The following is a 24,482-nucleotide window of genomic DNA, read 5'->3' as shown; positions in this document are numbered from 1 at the left end:
TGAACCAAAAATCTCACCCGTCACATCCCATCTGGCCGGCGGGTCGGTAAATGTAAGTCGCAAGTAATTAGAGAAGTCTTGCCCATATTTCTTATGCTGTTGCAGCTTCGTGTGTCCATCCAGGAGAAAATGCCAAAACTCCATTTTGTCCTTTTCCGATTCGTTATAGACGTAGCCCACCACCATTCCCCGTACTCATGTCACTGCATTGATTTTTTGGACCAGAAAATAAGATTCTTGGGGGAAGAAAAGTGTGTCTGATGAAATTGTGTGAGGGGCGGAGCGTAACAGGAACGCCAATATCTGTTGTGCCAATTGCCACACTGGAGCCGTCCCACTACATGCTAAACGATGTTTATCAGTGTCCACTGTTGGGCAGCCTAAACATAGTGGAGTGTGTGCCAAATGAATCGCGTGCCGCCGTTGATTCGTTGCGAACTTCCTATTTACCACCACATACCATGTTGAGCGTACCGACGTTGGAAGGTAAACGTTCCGTATAACGCGCCATATCTGTCGCCAGTTCTTGTCTGGGTACTTCTTTTCCAGGGTGTTCCTGGGGCACCGGCGCAGTAAGAGTTGGTATACATCTCGCGTCGCCGGTAGTCGTGTTGTTACCACCTGAGGTACCCAAGCAGGACTCACGCCCCGTCCTCCCCCTTTATTTCTGCCAGTACCTCGTCTCCTACCCTCCAATCTTTACAGAAGCTCTCCTGCGAACCTTGCAGAACTAGCACTCCCGAAAGAATGGATATTGCGGAGACATGGCTTAGCCACAGCCTAGGGGATGTTTCCGGCACACAGTTTTAATCTGCCAGGAAGTTTCATTCATAACTTAATTTTTATGTAATTCCTAGTATAACTGCGCAAATTAATGGAAGGCACTTGAACGAAAACGCGACAAAAATAAATACAGTTCACCGTTTCCTTAATTCGATCAACAACTTAATTTTTGAACCAATTCAGACGACGAAGCGCCAGAAGAATGCCGTAAGAATTGACCAGATAAACAGTAAGATAGCTGTCTCAACAGTTTAATTACGTAAATGAGAATCAGGGTGTCAATAGTAACACAGTTTCGTGTATGCGTGACGCTAGCACGAACTGAACTCTTACGTCTATCGTCACTATTACATCGTGGTTGTGTTTAACGTTATGTAACTAATTCGCGACATCTGTGTAATCTTGTAAAACGGCAAAAATTTTACATTTGGTACCGGTACCAGCAAAACGTAGTTGTAGCAGTTTGTGAACTTATCCGTTTGTACTTTTAACAAGAGACTCGTGTTTTATTGAACATCACTTCATGAGTTTATCTTTTTTAAATGTAACACTCGATAAAGCGATCAATTAGTAACAAGGTGCAAAAGTAATTTTATCAGACAAGAATCTAAGTCTACGTAAAGATCCAGTCCGTAAGCCACTATAAACTAATGGCAGAGGCTACAGTTGTGGAGCTACTCAAGATGTTAGCTGTCACCTCTTAATGTTACTACACAAAAGATATCGAAACAATTCAGTGTCCTTGTGATTCATAAAACTTCTGTCCTTCTCCTCAGTCTGTGTCAATATTACAGAAATTACCAGAATACTTGAATTTTTTCGATAACGCTTGATCCGACGCATTTCAGCTTGTTTCATTAGGTCAAACAAAGCCCCCTGCAACTCAGCAGTTGCCTAGTTTGTTCATCAGAAACTTCTTCTATGTGTAGAAAACAATCGGCGAATTTCACCCCCTGAGCCCTGCGGAATGCAGTAAGTGTGTTATTGAGTTATGCAGGTAGGTTGTGGCTGTTCGGTACGTGCAGTTGTTTTCAGGCCTCGGGCGCGCTCGCCCTCGCCGTCAAGTGTGTTGCTGCTGCTCGGCGCCAGACGTGCGTTCGCCTCCGTCGCTCACGTCTCGAATTCCGGCAGCGCAACTGCGCCGGGCGCAGCCGGGCGCAGCCGCCCGGCTCCACTCCATTACGTGATTAAGCCAACCAAATTACCCGGCGGTCAGAGAACGCAGCCGAAATGGAATGGTCAGCGGACCGGCCGAACTTGCAGTCCCTCCCTGTCCGTCAACTCCATTGTCGCTGAACCTTGTAATATACCGATTAAACACTGCCTGTATAATAACTTGTCCTTGGAATGCATGTTTGTCGTTATTTTGAACGGAGCTGCGTTTAAAGGTATATTAACGTTACTAGTAGGGGTATTCAATAAGTAATGCAACACATATTCTTTCTCGGCCAATCTCTTTTGAAAAAATGCGAATTTGCTGTGGGACATCGCGGAATATTACCGCTTCAGACCCTATAGTTTCATGAAACTTCGGTTAGTGGTGGCACTATACGTAGGCTTCAAAATAGTGTCTTCAACGGAAGTGTGTTCCAGAGCCGGCCAGAGTGGCCGTGCGGTTCTAGGCGCTACAGTCTGGAACCGCATGACCACTACGGTCGCAGGTTCGAATCCTGCCTCGGGCATGGATGTGTGTGATGTCCTTAGGTTAGTTAGGTTTAAGTAGTTCTAAATTCTAGTGGACTGATGACCACAGCAGTTAAGTCCCATAGTGCTCAGAGCAATTTGAACCATTTTTTTGTGTTCCAGACACAGAGTTGTCACTGAGTCTCTTTTAGCGGAAAACCAGAGCATCGCAGATATTCATACGTTTTTGTAGAATATCAGCGGAGTCCAGGCTGTGAAAAGAAAAAGCAGTTAATCATTGAGCGAGGCGTCTATCATCATCGCAACAACATCGCGCGAACTTGTCCGATCTCGCACGTGCCGGCCGGTTTCTGTAACTCCTGCACGTTGGAACGATGCCGAATACACGCTGCCAATGTGCGTTCACCGCGATGTCGCCAAACACGGATGCGACCATCATGATACTGTAAACAGAACCTGGATTCATCCGAAAAAATGACGTTTTGCCATTCGTGCACCCAGGTTCGTCGTTGAGTACACTATCGCAGGCGCTCCTGTCTGTGATGCAGCGTCAAGGGTAACCGCAGCCACGGTCTCCGAGCTGATAGTCCAAGCTGCTGCAAACGTCGTCGAACTGTTCGTGCAGGTGGTTGTAGTCTTGCAAACGTCCCCATCTGTTGACTCAGGGATCGAGATGTGGCTGCACGATCCGCTACAGCCATGCGGATAAAATGCCTATCATCTCTACTGCTAGTGATACGAGGCCGTTGGGATCCAGCACGGCATTCCGTATTACCCTCCTGAACCCATTGATTCTATATACTGCTAACAGTCATTGGATCTCGACCAACGCGAGCAGCAATGTCGCGATACGTTAAACCGCAATCGCGATAGACTACAATCCGATCTTTATCAAAGTCGGAGAGGTGATGGTACGCATTTTTCCTCCTTACACGAGGCATCACAACAACGTTTCACCAGGCAACGCCGGTCAACTGCTGTTTATGCATGAGAAAACGGTTGGAAATTTTCCTCATGTCAGGACGTTGTAGGTGTCGCCACCTGCGCCAACCTTGTGTGAATGCTCTGAAAAGCTAATCATTTGCATATCAAAGCATCTTCTTCTGTCGGTTAAATTTCGCGTCTTGAGCACGTCATCTTCATGGTGTAGCAATTGTAATGCCAGTAGTGTACATTCTGCCTCCCACAGGATATTGACGAAACGACTTCAGCATGTTAGTGGCCACAAAAATGCAAATGAAGGTCTCCTTCACCATGACAACGTAAGTCCTCATACACGTCTGCGCATCCGAGGCGAACTCACAGAACTTCATTGGACTGTTCCCCCTCATCCACTCTACAGCGTGGATCTCGAACCTTCAGCCTCCCAACCATTTGGCCCACTTAAGGATGCGTTCTCCGGGATGATGGGGAGATTACTGATGCAGCAAAATGTTGGCTATGGCGTTGACCAGTAACGTGGTACCTCACGGACATATAAGCCCTCCCGGTATGGTGGAGTTAGGCCGTCGAACTGAAAAGAAATCGTGTTGTAAAATAAGAATTTGTAGCCGAAAGAGTGGAGAGTACTATGGTATGTCTGAATCCTGAAAAAAAAACCATGTGCTTTCAGAAAAAAAATGTGTCTTGCATTACCTATTGAGTGTCCCTCGTAAAATATAACATTTTACTGAGCTGAATTGAAAATGGATCCGTGTCCTTCTTATAGAGGCATGATATACAACAATATAAACAACTTACGAACGAAATAAAGGAGAAAGTACAAGAAATCCAAAACGAAATGGCTGCAGGAGTAATGCGAAGAGATAGAGATAGAAATGGTCGTCAACATTAAGAGTGCAAGAGGAGTTCTACTGTTAACGCGGAGGAGAGATTGGATATGTGGAAACAGTATATCAAAGACCTCTATGAGTTGGAGCAACTGTCTGAAGACGTTATAAAAGACTAAATGAGATTCGATACAAAAGAGTATCAGATTAGGTATTTCGGAAGACTTGAGATCAAATAAGGCGGAAGGCACAGTGGGGAAAGTGATAACGAAAGGCTTGTGGAGTTGCTTTTAGAATCTATGATAATCAGACTCCTGGAAAAATATTATTCACACAATTCCGAAGATAGCAAGCGTAGATATGTACGAGAAAAGATGTCCGTTCAAAGATTCAAAATGTGTGATGTGCAGCTGTAGAATGAAGATCTCCGCAGAAACAGAGAGAAGACGGACATTTGGAAAACATTGATAAAGTACATGTGTTAAGACATCAATGATTACCTTTCTTCATAATGAGGGAGTTGATGACGGTAAAAGCTCTAGGGAAGGACAGACCTAGAAACCAGTCCGAAGACGACAGGAAAAAAAATAACTGTCTTATTATGACACCGTCTTCGATTTCGTAAAATAGAACTGCATCCTTTTTTCTATGGTATTTGGAAGAATGTCTCTTAGATCAGGTACAGCAAGGAAGTGTTTTGCTCCAATTCTTGCCTTGAGGACTGGACAGTACTTCTTGTCACTGTTGTTAATTTTCTTAAAGTTCGATATATGACGGTGTATTCATTATACGTACGTCAAAAAATGTATCACATTGTCCGCTATAATTTAGCGAGAACCGTAACCGAATATCCTGGTAATATGAGCTCAGTTATCAGTACGATGTTGCCCCGCCTCTGGTTTGGATGCAGTCAGTGATTCAGTTGGAACGGATGTCAGAAATCCTGTTGTAGCCTCTCGTAACGCAAGCTGACCTACAACTGCTGTATCTGGTCCCCCACATCCTGGGTACTGGCCAATGTGACCAGAGTTGACTCTCCAGCTGGTCCCACACAAGGCTTAGCGAGGCCAGCTGTGCGGGTCTCACTGCCCATTGGAGTACCTCAACATAATGCAGCCAGTTCACAGACAACTGCCATGTGCGATGAAGAACGGTGTCACGATAGTGTGGCATGAGAGAGAACAATTGAGGCACACAGAAAAAGAATCGGCCCAGTTCGTAGCCATACCCACCGACGATGGTCCTCTTGGGTAGCGCAATTCATCGTTAAACACAGTGCGACACCATTCATCAGCAGTCCGTGTTTCCCATTCATGGCACCACTGGAAACAAAGCCTGTTGTGTTGTGGTGTTAATGACTGTGTACGCATAGGATTATAATTCAGTAATACTGCTACTGTTAGTGCAGGGATGCCATTACTTGTTCTCGAATATCAAGCGCAGAAGTGAAGGAGTTACGGTGTGTTTGATGTAAGATACGGCGATGATCCCTTGTGGTGGTCAGACGTAGTGTACCAGAACCTTGAAGACTTGCACCCACGCTCCCATTCCGTCCTGCAAACGGGCCACTCTCACACCTGAATGCCCAACAAATCTGGTTACGGTGTGAGCCGACCAGCCACCAAATGGAGCCCGACAACGAGGCCTCTTCCAAACTCTGCTAAGTGTTGCATCTCCGTGTCATTCACAATAGTCACCCAGCATTGGACTTTGTAGACGTTTGTATGTCTCATTGTTATTAAAGAGAAGCAGACGTTCACCACGATGCCATACCACAGATTTATGCAACGTTTCCATTAATTTCAGAATGGATGTGAATTGGTCACTCTTTAGTGATCGAGGCTACAATATATTTCGCGTCAGAACCACTGTGATAGGCGTTCTACCTCAGAAATTTTAAGCATACTTGTGAACTACAGCTAGCTGTTGATCTGTACACTACTAATTACGGTTGCATATTTGCAGTTACAAGCGAAACACATTCTTGGAAAACTATTTTGCCTAATTCCAATTTTGACCACTTTCGTCAGCAACTTCGTAATATAACTTAGCCAAATGGTGCAGATGTCACACACTCGATCGCGAAAGCGGGTTACAGATTCCTTTCTTCTACCTAAATCGTAAGGGGAAGCGTTACGTTTAACAACGGAAATTTGTTGCATCTCTCACTAAACAACGGAGGCAGTCAGCGTTTGTTGAATCGCAGTAGCAGATCAGTATATTAAAACTACTTTCAGTATTCTTCTAATACCGGATTCTCGAGGAACACAATTACAGCGCAATAAGTGACATCGTTACCATTCTGTCAATGTGAGGAATATATACAAAAAAATGAAACACTGTTGAACAATAATAAAAGTAACGAAAGCATATAAGAATAATACAATAATAATTCTTTTGACTGCAAACTTCTCATACAGATGTCTGTCGAGTAGAATTACCACCATCGGTCTTACGTGAATGATTTTTCGAAATGTACTCGTTACTTTCAACATTTTATTTGGTTGAATATAAATTTATTTCCTTCAAAGAATTTGAGATAAACGTGATTATTCTACTGTTCTCTTATATTTCCAGAGACAGATGACACGTCAGCCGATCTCACTAGTCCGACATAGTTCGCTTTCTCTTTCTTCCCCTTATGAGTTTTATCAGCAGTGTTTCTACTCTTTATATTGTGGGATTTCAACATGCCATGTTTTTTTACCACCCATACATACTTACTGCACCGAAAATTCTTGCCCTGAAACCATTTTCTTTGATGCAGTACCTGTTCTTTCATCTATTTCTTGGAAGAACTGCTTGCAAACTACATTTCCTTCCGTAAACATACAAGTACATCTTTATATCGCTGTATATCTCCTAAAAGAGCTAATGTTCTTGTTTAGAACAACAGCACCATTTTCTTCGGGAAATGTATTATTATAGAATGATCTCTTCACCGTTTCTTCTAATTATCTTGTGACATTTACATAAATCATGTAAAACTTTTCTCAGTATTCCCTGTATTCGACTTTTATTTGATGGTCGTTATCTGTGAAGACCTCTGCAAAACCAGCCCTTATTATTTACTTGACAGATTTCTGCAAGAGATTGTTAGTCACGACTTTTTTTTTTAGAACGTATCTTCCAAACTACTTCGGTAGATGTCATTAAATATAATTGTTTAGACTCTATTTAGAATTTCACGAAGACGAGAACACAAATGCAACAAGAAAAAAGAAATACAGTTCGCATAGCAGACAGCATATTCTAGAAGTAAACGTGGAAGTACTTGTTACCAGCACGTGGTGAGCAGACTAATATTTACAAAATTGAGTGTTCGCACATTCTTCTGCACATTCAGTTAGTTTCTTATTCACATTTCAATAAAATTTACGGTAGTGGAATGTAGAGGACGACGTCAGCGGCCCAAACTACGAACAGAGCAGGTTCGAAAATCATCAAGGATAACAGAAGAGCGAGATCGCAGCTTCGCTCAGGAGCGCCGGTGCAGACGCAGCGTTTGCCTTTGATCGCCCGCCGATAGCGAGAGGTGTCCTATCCTCTAGAAATCCAATATCCTGGAGGGACCAAGGGAACCTCTGACTCGATTGCCCCGAGCTGACACGGGAAACCTGACATTGGCACTGACGGAGTCGGGTGTTCAGCGACTCTGCTACAAGCCAAGGTGGCTATATTCGCACGCGGCCGTAATGGTGCTGCAGTTCTTTACAGCATTCAGCAAAAACGTGCTGTAGTTTACGAGAAACAGCTAGCCAGTGTAGGCTCTTGCTCTTATCGAGAAAAAAAACCACTGTCCCGTTTGATACTTCTCGGAAACGTCATGGGTGCTTGTAAATGTCTGCGGTTGGAATGTATGACCGTTCTCCCTTTCAATGTTACCCTACCATACAGGAAGTTACACTCATTTGTTTATCTTCTGTGCTGGCCGGAGTGGCCGTGCGGTTCTAGGCGCTACAGTCTGGAACCGGGCGACTGCTACGTTCGCAGGTTCGAATCCTGCCTCGGGCATGGATGTGTGTGATGTCCTTAGGTTAGTTAGGTTTAATTAGTTCTAAGTTCTAGGCGACTGATGACCTCAGAAGTTAAGTCACATAGTGCGTAGAGCCATTTTATTTATCTTCTGTCCCTGGGCCGTGAAGTCCAGGTGTTTCACCCCCCAAGTGAGAGTTTAATTTAAAAGAAAAGGACAGTGGTAATGTTACACATGAATGATAATCACTGAATACGACTAACTTTGAATATATTACAGCTAACGTCAAAACCGTGATGCAGTTATGTCGCAGTGTTTCATGTCGTGCGCTAACGATTCTGAGTGCCTTGGTTAGTACGCACCTTGCTGTACAACAAGGAATGAAATATAAAGAACATTGACACACAATTAATAAAAGAGAATATGTCCAGTGCCTAGAGAGGGCGAGCAATTTTCAGTCGAAATGAATCAAGCAGACTCTGAGATACGAATACGTAGACATCGGGCCAACGACAAACTATACTAAAGTAATTTCATACCGCTCTTTTTCTTTGCGATAAGGGACTAGTCTGGATAACCGTTGTGGAATCACGGTGACGGAAAATCACAGTGCAAGTGGAGTGATTGCGTTGTGCCACCAAAATGGTTGCTGTAAGCTTTCTATCACGAATAATTCAAACCATATTGGACGGTCTTAATACAAGGCTACTCACGAGTAGATGGAAGACAACACTACTAAGTGTGAAGTGGATGTACCTAGGTTCAGCAAACGAATGAGACTGGAGGGCAGCTGTCGGTGCTATTTGAAAACTCGGAAGCCACACCGTAATCTGCGACTGCACCTAGCAAATACACGACAGGGGGTGGAGGCGGAACCGTTGCTGCGGCCGTGACCCAGCATGGCACTGCGGCCTCTCAGATCTCAAGTTCGGACGCATATTTGGCTGCCAGTTCTCAGATGGAGGGAGGATTTAGATTTCATCTATTCAAGTTAAAGTTTTGAAACAAACTTTACAGTATTTCACCATACTGAATACTTCCTAAAGACATTAAATGGTGTCTGTAGAAATTACTTAATGTGTAAATTACTTTTTCCTTTGCAGTCGACGATCCCGCACGCAGACCTATCGTGGTAGTAGCCACTGGCTGGCGAAAATTGATCGTGTTAAATAAACTGACTGATGTAGTTGTGTGACTTTGTGATTAATGATCCATCCAGTCAGATTACTATCACTGACCTTGGAAATTTGCAGGCAACCCATCATCTGTCATTGACGTCACTAAATTCATTTATTCTGCTCTCTTACTTTGTTATAGGGAATGGTTTGATGGCCACTGTGGTTGCATCATATGGCTTTTACGCATTCAAACTTTTCGTATTACGTGCTCTTATCCACGTACAAATATTGGCAGAGATTATATTGAAGCAGCGTTAGATTCTCTATGAAAACTATTTTTCGTGTTTACTTTTCCATGTTGTCTTATATGCATGGAGTTGAGGAAGTAATATCGATACACTTGTCTTTTCGTTTCCCGATACTGATGTTGGTAATTGGTGGCTGATTCTGGTTATCAACATAAAACTGTCGACGGATGCACTAGAATTTTTTTTTTATCCAATAAAAATCACTTACGCAACGCGTTAGCAACAAAGCGGGAAGGGGTTGGGGAGGTTAAGAATACACGCGTAGTTTTTCCCCGTGTCTTACAGTGTACTCTTAACCAATGTTCCATAAAGTTAAAAAAAAAATCACAGATGGTAGGCACCACTTTGTTCTGCATTTTGTAGTGCCGAGGTTTGTTCCTCACAAAACTACATTCTTTTGCGAAATAATTTTATTTTCTAGTGCATATCTAGACACTGCTTATGGCTTACAATACATAACCTAAAGATTACACAAACTGATACAAAAACTTATATCTACCTGCTATAACCAATAAATGTGACAGAGTTCTTCAATATTACATGTGATGGCGTCACTAAAGAAGCAACAACTCAGATTAGTTTTCCGTAGTCTGTCAGTGCTGCCATTGTAGAGAAAATGCCACTGCCAACTCTTACCAGACGCATACTCTTATCCGACCTTACCCTACCATGGCGCTGGGATGTCCATGTGTACAACGTTTGCAGACATGTACCTGTAAACTAAAAAAAATGAATTACTTAACAATATTTCTCCGATTTGATAACTGAAAATTTATGTCTGCCGTCACTAACTGTACCACGTCTATACTTGCTCGTTGTGTCACGTGGCATAAAAGTTCAGTACAAGTTGGTAAGCCGAAACTACGTGTCTGTTTGGAACCACACCAATACCCTTTAACACGAAATTCCTTCCAATGCAAAGATTCGGGGTTCCAGGCCAAGCCCACAGTTTCAATGTGTCAGCCTATACCGACACAGTCTGCATTTTGCTGACAAGTGAAATTTTAGCTTTCAGAAAAAAAGCATGACAGCTGCTTTCTTTCAGAGTAATGAATGTTCATAAATGCTTCCTTGTCGAGCGCCGTGGCCGAGCGGTTCTAGGCTCTTCAGGCTGGAACCCCGCAGCTGCTACGGTCGCAGGTTCGAATCCTGAGTCGTGCATGGATGAGTGATGTCCTTCGGTTAGTTAGGTTTAAGTAGTTCTAAGTCTAGGGGACTGATGACCTCAGATGTTAAGTCCCATAGTGCTTAGAGTTATTTGAACCATTTTTTCTTGACGACTCTCTATTATACGAATACACTATATTGCACGTTCTTCTTCCGGCACGGAATTCCGAATACATTGCAGTAGTTGGAAAGTAATACCAATATTTCCAAAAAATACCAGCGTTCAGGACTAAATTTTGAATTATTTTTCATATATAATTAGTGTTTTGGTTTATACCCTTCTGCGTGTAATTTTACAGGCTCTTTAAGAAGTGATTTTTTTATGAACGAAATGCTGATACATTGCATCACCCACAAAGCCAAGAACGAAGTAATATATGCACGAGACTTTCTTCCCTTAACCCTAAATGATCCAGTGTCTAAACTACAAAGCAACAGGTACCGGTTTTGAGCCATCTGAAGTATATCTGATTGGCAAACCCTTGCCTGTCACTCCAAAGTTTTGGAATTGGAAGATGAAATGGAAAAAGTAGTGGCTACTGACGAATATAAATACCTAGTAGTGAAAGGTACAAATACAGGGAAACAAGACACGTACGTTGGATAAAGAATAAATTTGGGAAAACGAGGTGTCTATTAAATGGAATTCTCTGGAATAAACACATAAACAGAGGAATATATACAACAGCAGTTAGGAACAGAATTATTTATGGTTCAGATCTTCAGAGAGTGAAATGACAAATGCATTCAGAATTGTTAGCTGCAGAAGTGGATTTCTGAAGCCATACGACAATGGTTTCAAGAGGAAAACAATAAATGATTTACTGTGATATGCAATAACTTTACAAAAATTGATTATGCATTTTCTTCAACAAAATCAACTACAGTAGCACGGGAATGTGAAAAGGAGGTAAGAAGAAAACGTACAACTGGCGGGATGTCGATTAATAGAAGGAGTGCCGGAAGCTCAGCTGTTAACGATGGAGAAATGTGTTACTGCAGAGTTGCGCAGGAATACAGGACAGATAAGAAAAAGGATCTGCAGTGTAAAGGTTAGTAAACCGGAAATGATAATAATCACGTAGCTTTTCTTCTGAGTAATAGTTTTTTTTACTTATGGTCTTTATTGAGAGGTTACCACATTGATTGTATCAGCGTATGCTCTGTTCTCTAACGGGTCGATTCCAGCAGGTGTTTGTAGCCTTCAAGACCCACAAAACGGCCACTCGCAGCTGGCCAATAACCTTCCTCTGGTTAGCGGTGAGCAACCTCTGCGGCCCAGCCAATTCAGAGAGCACTAAGTGATTGATGTGGGCCGCGTGCGTTCCCTGGCTGGGACGCCGAGTAGAGTGTTGGTCTCAATGACATGTCGAAAGCACATGACCGAAGTTTCTGAGTTACCTACATTACGAAATTAAATGGAAAACGATATTTGTTTTATTGTAATGTTGTTTCTTTTATTTATAATGGGCAAGAATGAGAGAGAAACAGAAAGTAGGTTCATTTACGGAGTTTATAACTAAAAAGGGAATAAACAGAGGTGCAATGTGAAAAGCGATGAAACGTTGCCAAATCCTTGGGAACGAATGAATGTACGCTAAGGAAGCGATTAAAGCAATAAGTATTTCCCTATTATTATTTTTCTCGTTGTTTACCCACAGTGTGTTTTGTTATTATATTTTTTAGACGTAATGCAGTGTACCTCAGCCCATACAGACTTTTATTTACCTTTACAGGCCTACAGCATTAGGCAGATTCAAGAAGACATTCAATGCAGCCATGGAGAAAGAAGTTGCAGATCACTGCCGGGAGCTCAAAACGGTTCAAATGGCTCTGAGCACTATGGGACTTAGCATCTGAGGTCATCAGTCCCATAGACCTAGAACTACTTAAACCTAACTAACCTAAGGACATCACTCACATCCATTCCCGATGCAGGATTCGAACCTGTGACCGTAGCAGCAGCGCGGTTCCGGACTGAAGTGCTTAGAACCGCTTGGCCAAAGTGGCCGGCTGCCGGGAGCTACACCATAGATTTTATTGTGTGACCAGTAGACAAATGATGAGACTGGCACTCGATTTTACAGAGCAGAATAATCTTGATCACAGGTTCAATCGAAATACGAAACTGGTATGAAAGTACTGACTCATTGACTTTACTAAGAGAGGCGGATGATCTCTTCGTAATCTTGAGCAACGCAGCGTGGGGCGAATTATAGGTTTCAGCAAAACCCAATAGGATCAATTTTTTAATAATTTGAAGCAGTACCACGATGGGAAGAAGTTTCAACCCAACATGGACGAGACAGAGGTGTCAACAGTCCAACAGGAATCTATGTTCCACCAGCATTGATATTCCCTCGTAAACGTATAAAGCCAGAACTCTTCTCTGGAGCCCGAGTAGGGACTTTAGCCATGCTTTCTGAGCCTACTTTGATAAACTCGAAACTGGTCTTGCAGAGGTTGAAGCACTTTGCTCAGCTCGTAAAACACTTGACTAATGATCATGTACTTCTCGTTTTGCCCAACCATGGTTCCATTGTTCTTTTGAAGCTATTACCTTTTGCAGAGAAAATAATATAATTGTTCTTTTCCTGCTTGCCCGTGCTAGTCACAGGTTACAACCACTCGACGAGGGGTTATTCGGTCCTCCTAAGTCAGAATTCTTCTTTCCCTGCTTCTCCATTCCTTTCACAAGTTACTAGCACTGGACGAGGGGTTCTATGGTCCTCTAAGATTGGCATACGCAGTGGAAACTGATGAGTTCATTGTTACTAATCCAGGAAGACCCATTAGGCAGACACATGTGATTACTTAATTTTTAGCTACATATTACAGAGTAGGAGCAATCCAAACAGCTGAGGAATCCTTCGAATAAATGGGAATATTCCATTCAATCTGGATGTTTTCACAACAGAAGACTTTGCTCCATAAAAATCAATTGAGAGAGTCGAATTTCCAACAACTGAAGAAGGCATAGGAGTTCAATAGGAGCCCACAGCCAAATGCTGCTCCTCAGTGACAGAAAATTTGTCTGCGCAGTCACCAGGAAAAAGCCAAGAACGTGACACAAAAGCAGTTCAGAGTGTTGGTGTACGAGCAAGTGTAGGCGTAACCAATATTTATCCACTGCTAAAATGTGATCGCCCTAGAACAAAGAAGAAGATGGCAAAAAAAAAATCGAGATTTTCTCTTGGTCTCTGTACAAAAATTGCATTGTTAGAAAAACTAGCTAAACGAGACAATACCAAGAAGAGGCAGAATACCAGTACCGAACAACCCAGAATCTCAAGGGCTAATCTGGACTAAACCGCGCTATCAAGTTCAGGAACATCCAGGTCCAAATCGAAGCGGCGATTTTTTTTTATTGCCCAGGGTGTGGTGAAGTCTACAAGAAGTCGATGACGGAAGACTGCGTTAAGTGTGAGAATTGCTCCCAATGGTGGTCTGAAGAATGCACAGGTTAGGAATGACATGGTGAACTTTCTTGTGATTTATGTCAGTGCGTACTCTTTGACATGTCACGTACTCATATCAGACGATGCGACTAAGGATACGAACAAGCAGTGTCTTACACATGTTGAAACTTAAGGTCTGTGTTAAGAGTTAGGCAGCTGTAACTGATACATGTTGTTCACAAAAGAACCAGCAATAATATTTTAGAAGAAAAGCTAGTTTCAACCTTGTCATCAACTAGATACGAGCGGTTAAATAGTAATGCGTACACTTTCCCGACTTTCCCCTGCAGTAACACGCCACTAGACGGATCAAAACAGAATTACACAGTGGACTTACAGAGCGAAGTATCGTAGAGTAATTAGTTTCGTTGCGTTTCAGGGTCACCATCTTTGCTACAGTCCACCAATAGTTTTTGGTTCTGCACAGTAACAACGCACCATAAAGTTACAGTTGTTAGTTCTCGCAGATGGTTCCAGGGTGGACAAACAAGTCTGAATGATGAAGAATGAACGTAGTAATTTTTTGTTTTATTTCGTTATTGTATTCAACTTCATTTATTACTGCTACGGATAGTTACAAATAGAATTACGTTTATGTAATCTTAATCATAATCATAATCGTCCTTTTTGTCTATTCTAAACATCGGATTAAGTTTGTATTATATGTCATATTTCCTTATCTTATTTTCTTCCTATTGTCGTTCTAACAATTAGATGGGAACAATAAACTGGCGGACCATCTCTCTGTGAAGAACGGGGAATCGTGAGAAAAGGCCATGACGATCGATGACAGTCTTGTCACAACTGAGTCGACAGTAGTAAAAGTGAAAATAAGTCACGAATCGTTTCCAGCTACCTTCCACATTCTGAACATGAGGTAGCATTCTGCGATATCTGGCACCCTTTCTAAAGGCCTTTCCAACAAAAGAAGAAGCGAAGGTGTTGCAGCTATGGTAGGCAAATGGAAATGATTTCCTTAGCTGTCTGTTTAACACGGAGGACCTCTGGGACTATAATTAAGACGTCGACACTAAGGAGCAAAGAAAGCCAAAAACAGGCAGAGAGAGAATAATCATTAGTTAAGATGCGGAGTGCTCTTCGGATCAGTCACTGTGTAGTGCTCACAGGTTATGTTGGTAAACAGCAAACCGTCCCCGGAGCATAGCGTGAAAATCGCCTAACGAGGATGCTGGAGACCGTCAAGGCGCAGCATCAAATAAAGCTGTCCAGGGGTAACAAAATATTATCGGACAAAGCTCTTTTACTGATAAGTGGTGCCTGTTTCGAACCGATTTGGATCATCTTCGAAAATAATGACGCGGCGAGACGGTTGCACGGAGCAGGTACTGTGGATACCATCCACCGACGTCGACTGTGAGTGGGGTCTAGAGGTCCCACTTCGTGCCACCGCTTCCACACGTAATTATATCCGAAGAGGTTCCACATCGGTTCGAAACCGGTCACTACTTCTGAGTGAAAGAGATTTAATGCGATAATATTTTATTATTCTTCATTGTGATCGCCGCTGTGCTCAATATGTTAATGAAGATTTCCAAGGGTAGTTTTGCTCCACGTCCATGCCCCAGGTCATTCTTCACCGGACGCAGCCACCCATGTCACTTCTGTCAGCAATGAAATCTAGCCTCACCACTCCCATTCTCTTGACATGACTTCGTGTGACCTTTTTTTATCCTCAAATGGCGAGACCACTGCGTATCACGTATCTGTAGAATGACGACGAGGTGATTTTCGAGGAGGAATGATTCCTGAACAACTAAAACGAACACATCGACAACCACCGTCTCCGACACGTCATAAATTGCTACGAAATGAGAGTTCAAATGGTTCAAATGGCTCTGAGCACTATGGGACTCAACTGCTGAGGTCATTAGTCCCCTAGAACTTAGAACTAGTTAAACCTAACTAACCTAAGGACATCACAAACATCCATGCCCGAGGCAGGATTCGAACCTGCGACCGTAGCGGTCTTGCTGTTCCAGACTGCAGCGCCTTTAACCGCACGGCCACTTTGGCCGGCAAATGAGAGTCACATTGACGTAATAACAGCACCACAAAGTTTAACGGACGCAGCTTGATATCTCTGTGTAATTTTTTTAACTCTGTGACCATCCCATATATAGATATCCCTATTATAGACATTGTACGATATTCTAAGAAGCTCTTCCAAAGCATTTCTTGAACCCTAAATTGTGTTTACTTTTTTATGGAAAAGAGCATGGTAGGGAAACAATGAGGTTTCAGCCGAAAGTTGACTTTTTTCTGAGTAATTCCTCTTTACGCCAGTGCACTTTTCTAACGTTTCTCAGTAAGTACTTGTATACTCCACCCCGAAACTTGATCAAGGAAGTTCTGTAAAATAGTCACCTGAGGCTGCCATAAATCACTCTTTGAAGTCAAACCATTTTTCACCAATAAACAGCTTTTGCTGTGATTATTAATTTCATAATTGGTGAAAGGGTAGGTGTTAAAACAGTTCGTACTCAAAATATCCCAGTTTCACTGAGAAAGCACCTTTGCGGACGGAGCGTTCATTTTCAAGATGAATGATTGTAATTTTCCTTTTGAATTCTGATCATATCGTACAGAAGTTGCTGTAAGGTTGAGGCGGTACGAATACGCACAAAATTTTAACATCGCTCTCCTCACATGTGCTACGTATCTATGCCGTTACCACGTTTCCCTTGTGTTACTTCTTCCAGAATCATAGTTATCTTCGTGAATTTATGTACAATGTTCTACTGGTTTGACGTATGATGCAAAGAACATGCTACACCCTTACACTGACTCCAAGAAAAAAATACTACCAGGGACACAAACATGGAAATAAGAAGCATAATCAACGAACACCATCGCACTCTAAAAGAAAACTACCACATTTATAAAACTATAACAGGAAAGAGCCGACTCCTAAATGTTCAGACCAACCTAATAAGCCATACATTTTTTAAATTAACAGAAAAATTAGTGTAACATTAAATATATGCTCTTATGTCACTGCCTCTTCTCATACGACATTCCTACCCCCTTCTTAACCTCCGCCCCCACTCTTCCCGCAATCGAGTTTCCGCCCTCACAGAAGCTCCCTTCTCCCACTCGCCACCTCACGTCTCTGGTAAACTAACACAGGTTTCTATAATTTGCACATGCATATGCACACGCACGCACGCACACACGCACACACACACACGCACACACACACACACACACACACACACAGACGCACACACACACACACAATGGACCAAAAGTTTACTTCAAAATTCTGCACTCGCGATGTTGGAAGCATTAACAACTCGTAAAAAAAATGCACACACAAAACTATGGCGCTGAATTCCAAACAAGTAAAACAACAACATTTCTGCTAAGAAAACGTTCGAATAAGCACAGAAGTGAGAGGAAGACAAATACAGCAAAAGGAAACGAAGCTTCTTAAAACATTAAACAAATCAAAATGACTGGGAGCGAAATCAAGGGTTTTAGTCTGCACAGCTAGCAACGAGAGGTAATCCTGTCGAAGGGAAAACATGTAAAACAGAGCAATAAAACCGTTAGTAAATTATACAACACGTTCACAAGTAAAAACTATCTAAATCGATAAGAATCTGCATACAGAAATTTATGACCTACCCTATATTTACAGAAGCATCACTGATGATGCTTTGTCAATGGCATTCTTAATTTGATATACGATTAAGAAACAGGGGAAAAAGCACAAAATGATTTATAACAGCTATTGGGGAAGGCAGTCACCCAAGCAGACAAGTTAAACTAGTAGTATTCCTCTTCCCATCCGCTTAACATCTATAACACTCGAAATAAAGCCCTCATACAATGATTAGCTTTCTGACAGAGATATGAACCCGTCACGTTTCTACGTACTAATGGCATCGGACGGTGATTTGTAATGTCAATCACACGTTATCTCGAAACATATCATTTCATGAACACCAGCCAGATAAATCAGGGCATAGAAGTCCCACTAGAGATACGCAAAAAGCTCCGGATTTTCGCTGGTATAACACACTGCGTAAATATCATCGCAGTTGTTTACACTTCTCTTTTCTACTACAGAACGGTTGTAATACCTTTGTCTAACATTTTTGCGATAAATTATAGTCAGCGACTTGATTACCATAGTTGTTATATCATCTTGGTGTCCGCCCCTGGTAGCTGAGTGGTCAGCGCGACAGAATGTCGTACCTAACCAAACGGCATTTCCATTTTTTTATCTTGGTCCTTTACCTGTCAAAACAAGAGTTAATAAAGTAAGTCTTTGTGGAAAACTGATAAACTCACGAAAATGATCGTCTACGTAGTCGTTGTTACTCATAGAGGCTGCAACTCGCCTTATCCACATTTGCTATGCCGATTTTGACTGACGGTGCGTATATGTATCTGTTCTTTAGAATTCGTAAGGAAGTGGATGGAGCACAAAAATTGACAGCGACAGTATTACAATCTTCTTGTCACATACACTACTTTAAAAAAAGCGTGAAAACCCTCATTTTACATTCCATATTCTGATTTGGAATCGTTACATTTGACCTAAATCGACGAAACAGAAAATGCCTTAAATTCTCTTGAAACGGGAATCGGCCAAAATCTTTCGACGGGAATTTAAACCAAATTCTCCCTTCCGGAATGACCTGCAAAACCACCTCTGAACATACCGTGAAGTTCTGCACAGTCATCGATTTGTAACACCGTTCCGATGAGTGATTGGGGCCCTCTGATCTGGAGCCAAGTGGCGGGTCTAAACCGGAGGCATGGACGGTCCTGTCACGAGACCGACGGTAGATTTCTCGGCTTACATTGTATTGTGAAAACTTTTCAAATCACTCTCCGATCAAAATGCACGAGACGACCTCTCTGTTTGCAGCATAAACGTGGAATATTTTTTTAAGATTCCCGATAGACAACTTAGCACCAGGTAAACCGAAGCCAATAATTTCACCACCCCGGACAGCAGATACGCAGTTCAAGAATCCCACCATATTAGGTGTTAATTGCTGGAGTGTTCACACAAAAGTCCCACAGCTCGCATTCCTTGCAGATAATAGTCCCACTAAATGAAACAAGGAATTTAAAGTTGGTTGCAAGCAGAAGCAAAGAGTAGGAAATTTTTCGAAATCATATGGAGCGTATGCAGATTACACTCCTCAAGAGAAGGAGAGTTTAAAGTGACAAACAGAAACATTCCGACTAGAGCAGTCCCAAGTGGTTCCAAATTAACTAAAGCGGATAGTGATCGGGAATTGGTAGAATTAGAATAATGATTTGTTTTTTTTCTACTGTCCACCAAATGCAGACACATCGGTCGTAGCGTCATTCATATCCTGATCTCATATAGCACGGAAATACCCTGATCATATAGCCATAGTAGATGGGGATTTCCATTAGAGCATGCTCTACGTGGCACTCACAGAGGCCTCTATGTGAAAATGTTCATGTGCAGAAGGTGGCTTATTAACTGTAAATGGTTTTCTTTTTGACAGACCTATGTATAATGTGCTGTAATTTATCCATTAGATTCACTACATGGCCTGGGTTACTCACACTGGAAAACGATTTATAACAAATTTTTTTTGACGAATGGCAGCTACAACCGTCGAAAACGGTTGTCAACAAAAAAGACTAATAACCAGTTCCTGGCTTTTGAAAGTTTTCGCCAAGCAAAACTTAGATCCCTCGTTCTAAATTCTAAAAAGTTATAGAAGTGGCCAACCCCTCAACTGCTACTCCTCGTAACCAAAAATCATGGTTTCTCGTCGTTTTCTCAGGAGCCACTCATGTGCAAATGGTGGTTTTATAAGCTGCCTGAAGTCCATCCTAGACCACAGTGACGCAAAAGATCCAACCGATCTGCTCAATTTGTTTGAGCAAGAAGAAGTGTGTAGCGTTTAAATTTTGACCCTGTACAGAAGGATAGCTACAGTATAGCCGTTCTTCGATAGTCATACAAATGTTCGCTAGGCCATTGTCAAGACATCTGATGGCACTTCACTTGTCAGTCATCGTCACTATGTTAATACAGTCATAAAAGAATTCTCGAAGATCTCGAATGTCATTTCATTGTCTTTCTCTTCCGATTATCGACTGAAGTCAGACGATGTTGACTTGTGTCACTGAACGCAATCACAGTAATTTACTGACTACGTGCGGAATTTCACACACAAAATGTAAATGTCTAACAAAACACAGTGTCATTATATCATCAATGGCGAATATTTCTTTCTGTGATACACCATGGAAAATGTGTTTCTACAAAAATCTAAAAGGAGGGACAAGCAGAATATTCGACTTACGAGTTTACAGTTGAAAGATTATGTTACCATATTACATTCCACAAAACACTGGCCGTATCAAGGAACGAGTAGAATTCTTATAGACTGAGACTGTCGTTCGCTGGGAAAATATTTAACAAATGAATTTTCGTGTTACAGCCTACAGCGGTATGTCTCACGCTGTCAGCAAGTAATTTCGTCACTATCTTTTCTGTAGGAAAGGATTAAGACTTAGTTTCAACATCATCTCGATTATATGATAATACAGGGTGAAAATTATTTAAACCAACAACGTTTGGTAGGTTGTAAGGGACACCGAAACAAATATATTTCTCTAACGTCTTATTTTCGTGTGACGATTTTATTTAAACTAGTAGAGGGGTTTTCTCAGAATGAAAATTAAGCTAACAAAATCTGGAAGGTTGTATCGGACAATAACATACTTTCTCTAATGTATTTTCCTGTGGTGACAGAAGTGTCAGAAAAGTTTTAGTTGTTTATTACTAAGTTACTTCAGTTATGCTAGAAGTTCAAAAATTCAACCATTAACTTGTAAACAGAGGTTACACCGATGGGTCACGTTCTGCCTAATACGGTCAAAGGCTACAGGAGAGTTCATAATTCCTACCGCTGCTGCTACTATTCGGGCAACCAGATCCTCTTCTGATTCAACAGAGGTCTTCTAAACAAGGTTGCACATCTTCGTTCAAATGGCTCTGAGCACTATGGGACTTAACATCTGAGGTCATCAGTCCCCTAGAACCTAGAACTACTTAAACCTAACTAACCTAAGGACATCACACACAGCCATGTCCTAGGCAGGATTCGAACCTGCGACCGTAGCGGTCGCGCGGTTCTGGACTGAAGCGCCTAGAACCGCTCGGCCACACCGGCCGACACATCTTCCCTCTCATAGAAGAGTCCAGAGGAGTCAGATCAGGGGATCGAGTAGGCCGTGGTGCAGGATCAATACTGCCAATCCACTTTTGGGAAAGCTGTCGGTTCAAGAATCGACGCACAGGACACCTGAAATGAGGCGGCGCCCCGTCATTCTGGACTTCTGTAGCGAGTGGCGCGTCATCCAGATACTCTGGCAGTACTCTGGAGAGGAATTTCTAACAAAGCCTGCCATTTAATGGCACAGGTAGGATATATGGCCCAACTGAACAGTCACCAACAACACCTGCCCACACAGTCACATAAGAATTGCGCTTGATGGGCGCGAGTAAATGTGGCATGCGGATTAACGTCACTCAAAACTGCGAATTCTGAATTTTGAAGACCCCATCACGCTGCAACGTTGCTTCACCTGTAAACAACATGGAGGGCGGAAATGTAGGAAATATTTGACACTGTTCCACGTACCACTGCAAAAATTGTGCTCTCAGTGGACAGTCACCTGGTTCCAGGTTGTGCAGATGCTGCAAGTCAAATGGACTAACAATTGCTGATAAAGGAGATTTCTTACATTCTCCTCATTCGTCCCCATGTTGTGTGCTATTGTAAGACTGCTGCGAGTGATTACGCCCTCTAATGGATTAAAAAAAAAACTTACCGCTAAATTAGGGCACAAGAGAAAATGTTTGTTTTGGCGTCCCATGCAACCAGACAGAGTCTGTCATCTCATACAATTTTCGCCCTGTAGGCGGAAGATGAGCTCAAATACAGCAAGAAATTGCCTTTTTTTTTTACGAACAATCCTGGCATTCGCTTTTTGAATTTCTGGAAACTTAAATAAACTGGGATTGCTGAACAAGGTTTCAGACCCCGACTGCTTTCGAATGCGAGAACAGCGTCTCAAACCAAATGAACACATCCACAGATTGTGGCGACGAAAAGGAAAAATACTTTCCTACGAAAAGCTCTACGTCAATCCAGCGTGCTCAATAGCTTTTAATCCACTGCAGTTCGAGAAAATAAATGCTAATGCGTCCCTGGGTGTAAATCATTCGTTTCCTGACTCGGTATGCATTCGAAAGATCGTGGAATGCAGTGAATATACGGAATAAAGCATGCTATATCGAGTTCCACACTACAATCACGCATTTTACATTCTAATTTCATTTGAAAACGTCGGAATACAGAGGTCATCATTTTCACTTCCTGACGTACGAACAGGCATTGTTTTTCCCGATCCTCGTCACAGTATTAACAGGTACAGTTCACAAAGAGCGGCAGCGCTGGTTTTACCGTCACTGATTATTGCGTTCAATTTAGAGTATGTGCTGCAATGAATCCGAGATTTTAGCGTTACGAAATTAAACTATGTAAGGCAACGTCTCATGAATTTACAGTATCCTTTTATAAAAACTTCACTCGGTAACCACTGAAGCGCACCATGTCAGAAGGTTGCATCAGTTTTCATGGTAATGGATCGCATTTTTCTCTACTTTGTTACATTTATTTCACTTGTACTTTTTGTTCCCTTGGTGTCGGTATTATGTTATTGTTTGTTTATTATCAACATCAACTCCCTCGTAAAACTTTTCACATAATGAGATTTTCACTCTGCAGCGGAGTGTGCGCTGATATGAAACTTCCTGGCAGATTAAAGCTGTGTGCCCGACCGAGACTCGAACTCGGGACCTTTGGCTTTCGCGGGCAACTGCTGTACCATCTGAGCTACCGAAGCACGACTCACACCCGGTCCTCACAGCTTTACTTCTGGCAGTATCTCACCTTCCAAACTTTACAGAAGCGCTCCTGCGAACCTGGCAGAACTAGCACTCCTGAAAGAAAGGATACTGCGGAGACATGGTTCGCAGGAGAACTTCTGTAAAGTTTGGAAGGTAAGAGACGAGATACTGGGAGAAGTAAAGCTGTGAGGACCGGGCATGAGTCGTGCTTCGGTAGCTCAGATGGTACAGCACTTGCCCGCGAAAGGCAAAGGTCCCGAGTTCGAGTCTCGGTCGGGCACACAGTTTTAATCTGCCAGGAAGTTTCACTTTTCACATGGTTGGCTGTATCCTTGGATGGCTGTTGCTAATTAACTCAGACTTTCCCGATGTCGACAGCAATTACGTAAAGGAAAGGTGTACTCCTCAACCATATGCTTATCATAAATGGTTACAAACATATAATACATACAACAGAGCGCACGTGGTAACTTATATCTAGGAGGAAAGATTATGGTTACTGTGCAGCTGAAGAAAAGGCCGTTAGAGACGGCGCGCAAAACCTTATTGCCTAGTTACCACGAAGACCTACATTATCGAATATGGAAAAAAAAAATGGTTCAAATGGCTCTGAGCACTATGGAACTTAACATCTGACGTCATCAGTCCCCTATAACTTAGAAGTACTTAACCCTATTTAACCTAAGGACATCACACACATCCATGCCCGAGGCAGAATTCGAACCGGCGACCGTAGCGGTCGCGCAGTTCCAGACTGAAGCGCCTAGAACCACTCAACCACTCCGGCCGGAACCGAATCTGAATTCACCTGGTGAGGTGCCTAATAAAAATGTATTTTTTTTAGGAATAAGATGTTTAAGTTTGCTGGGAAACCTTGTTCTCATCAGTACTACTTACTTTTCAGATAGAAAGCAGCAGGCAATACGGGTACGGATACTTAACTCTGAAGCAACATATTATTATTCGGAAGAGTTTAAGATTCTGGATTCCTAATTGGAAGGAGAGGGTTTATAAACCCCATATGGTTAACCCTCTTTAAGTCTCCTACAGCTTCAAAAGTCACATCACATCAATTCAGAGATGATTCCTTTTGACAAAGTCATTGCAGATTTCTAGTCCTTCTAAAAATCCAATACAAATTTGTGCATCGTCTCGGGAAAGCTCTCCGTCAGCAGCATATATCTTTGTTCCAAGTAACCAGACGCGTAGAAAAGGTTTTCACTACCTTTTTTCTACTGATGTAGCTTTCAGTCGTCACAGAAATCTTTCAACGAGATTGTGATGAGCAGAAGTGAAACTTTTCGTGAAGTGTGACGAC

Source organism: Schistocerca americana, chromosome 3, assembly GCF_021461395.2.
Source record: "Schistocerca americana isolate TAMUIC-IGC-003095 chromosome 3, iqSchAmer2.1, whole genome shotgun sequence".
Lineage (NCBI taxonomy): Eukaryota > Metazoa > Arthropoda > Insecta > Orthoptera > Acrididae > Schistocerca > Schistocerca americana.
Note: the sequence above shows the minus strand (reverse complement) of the source record.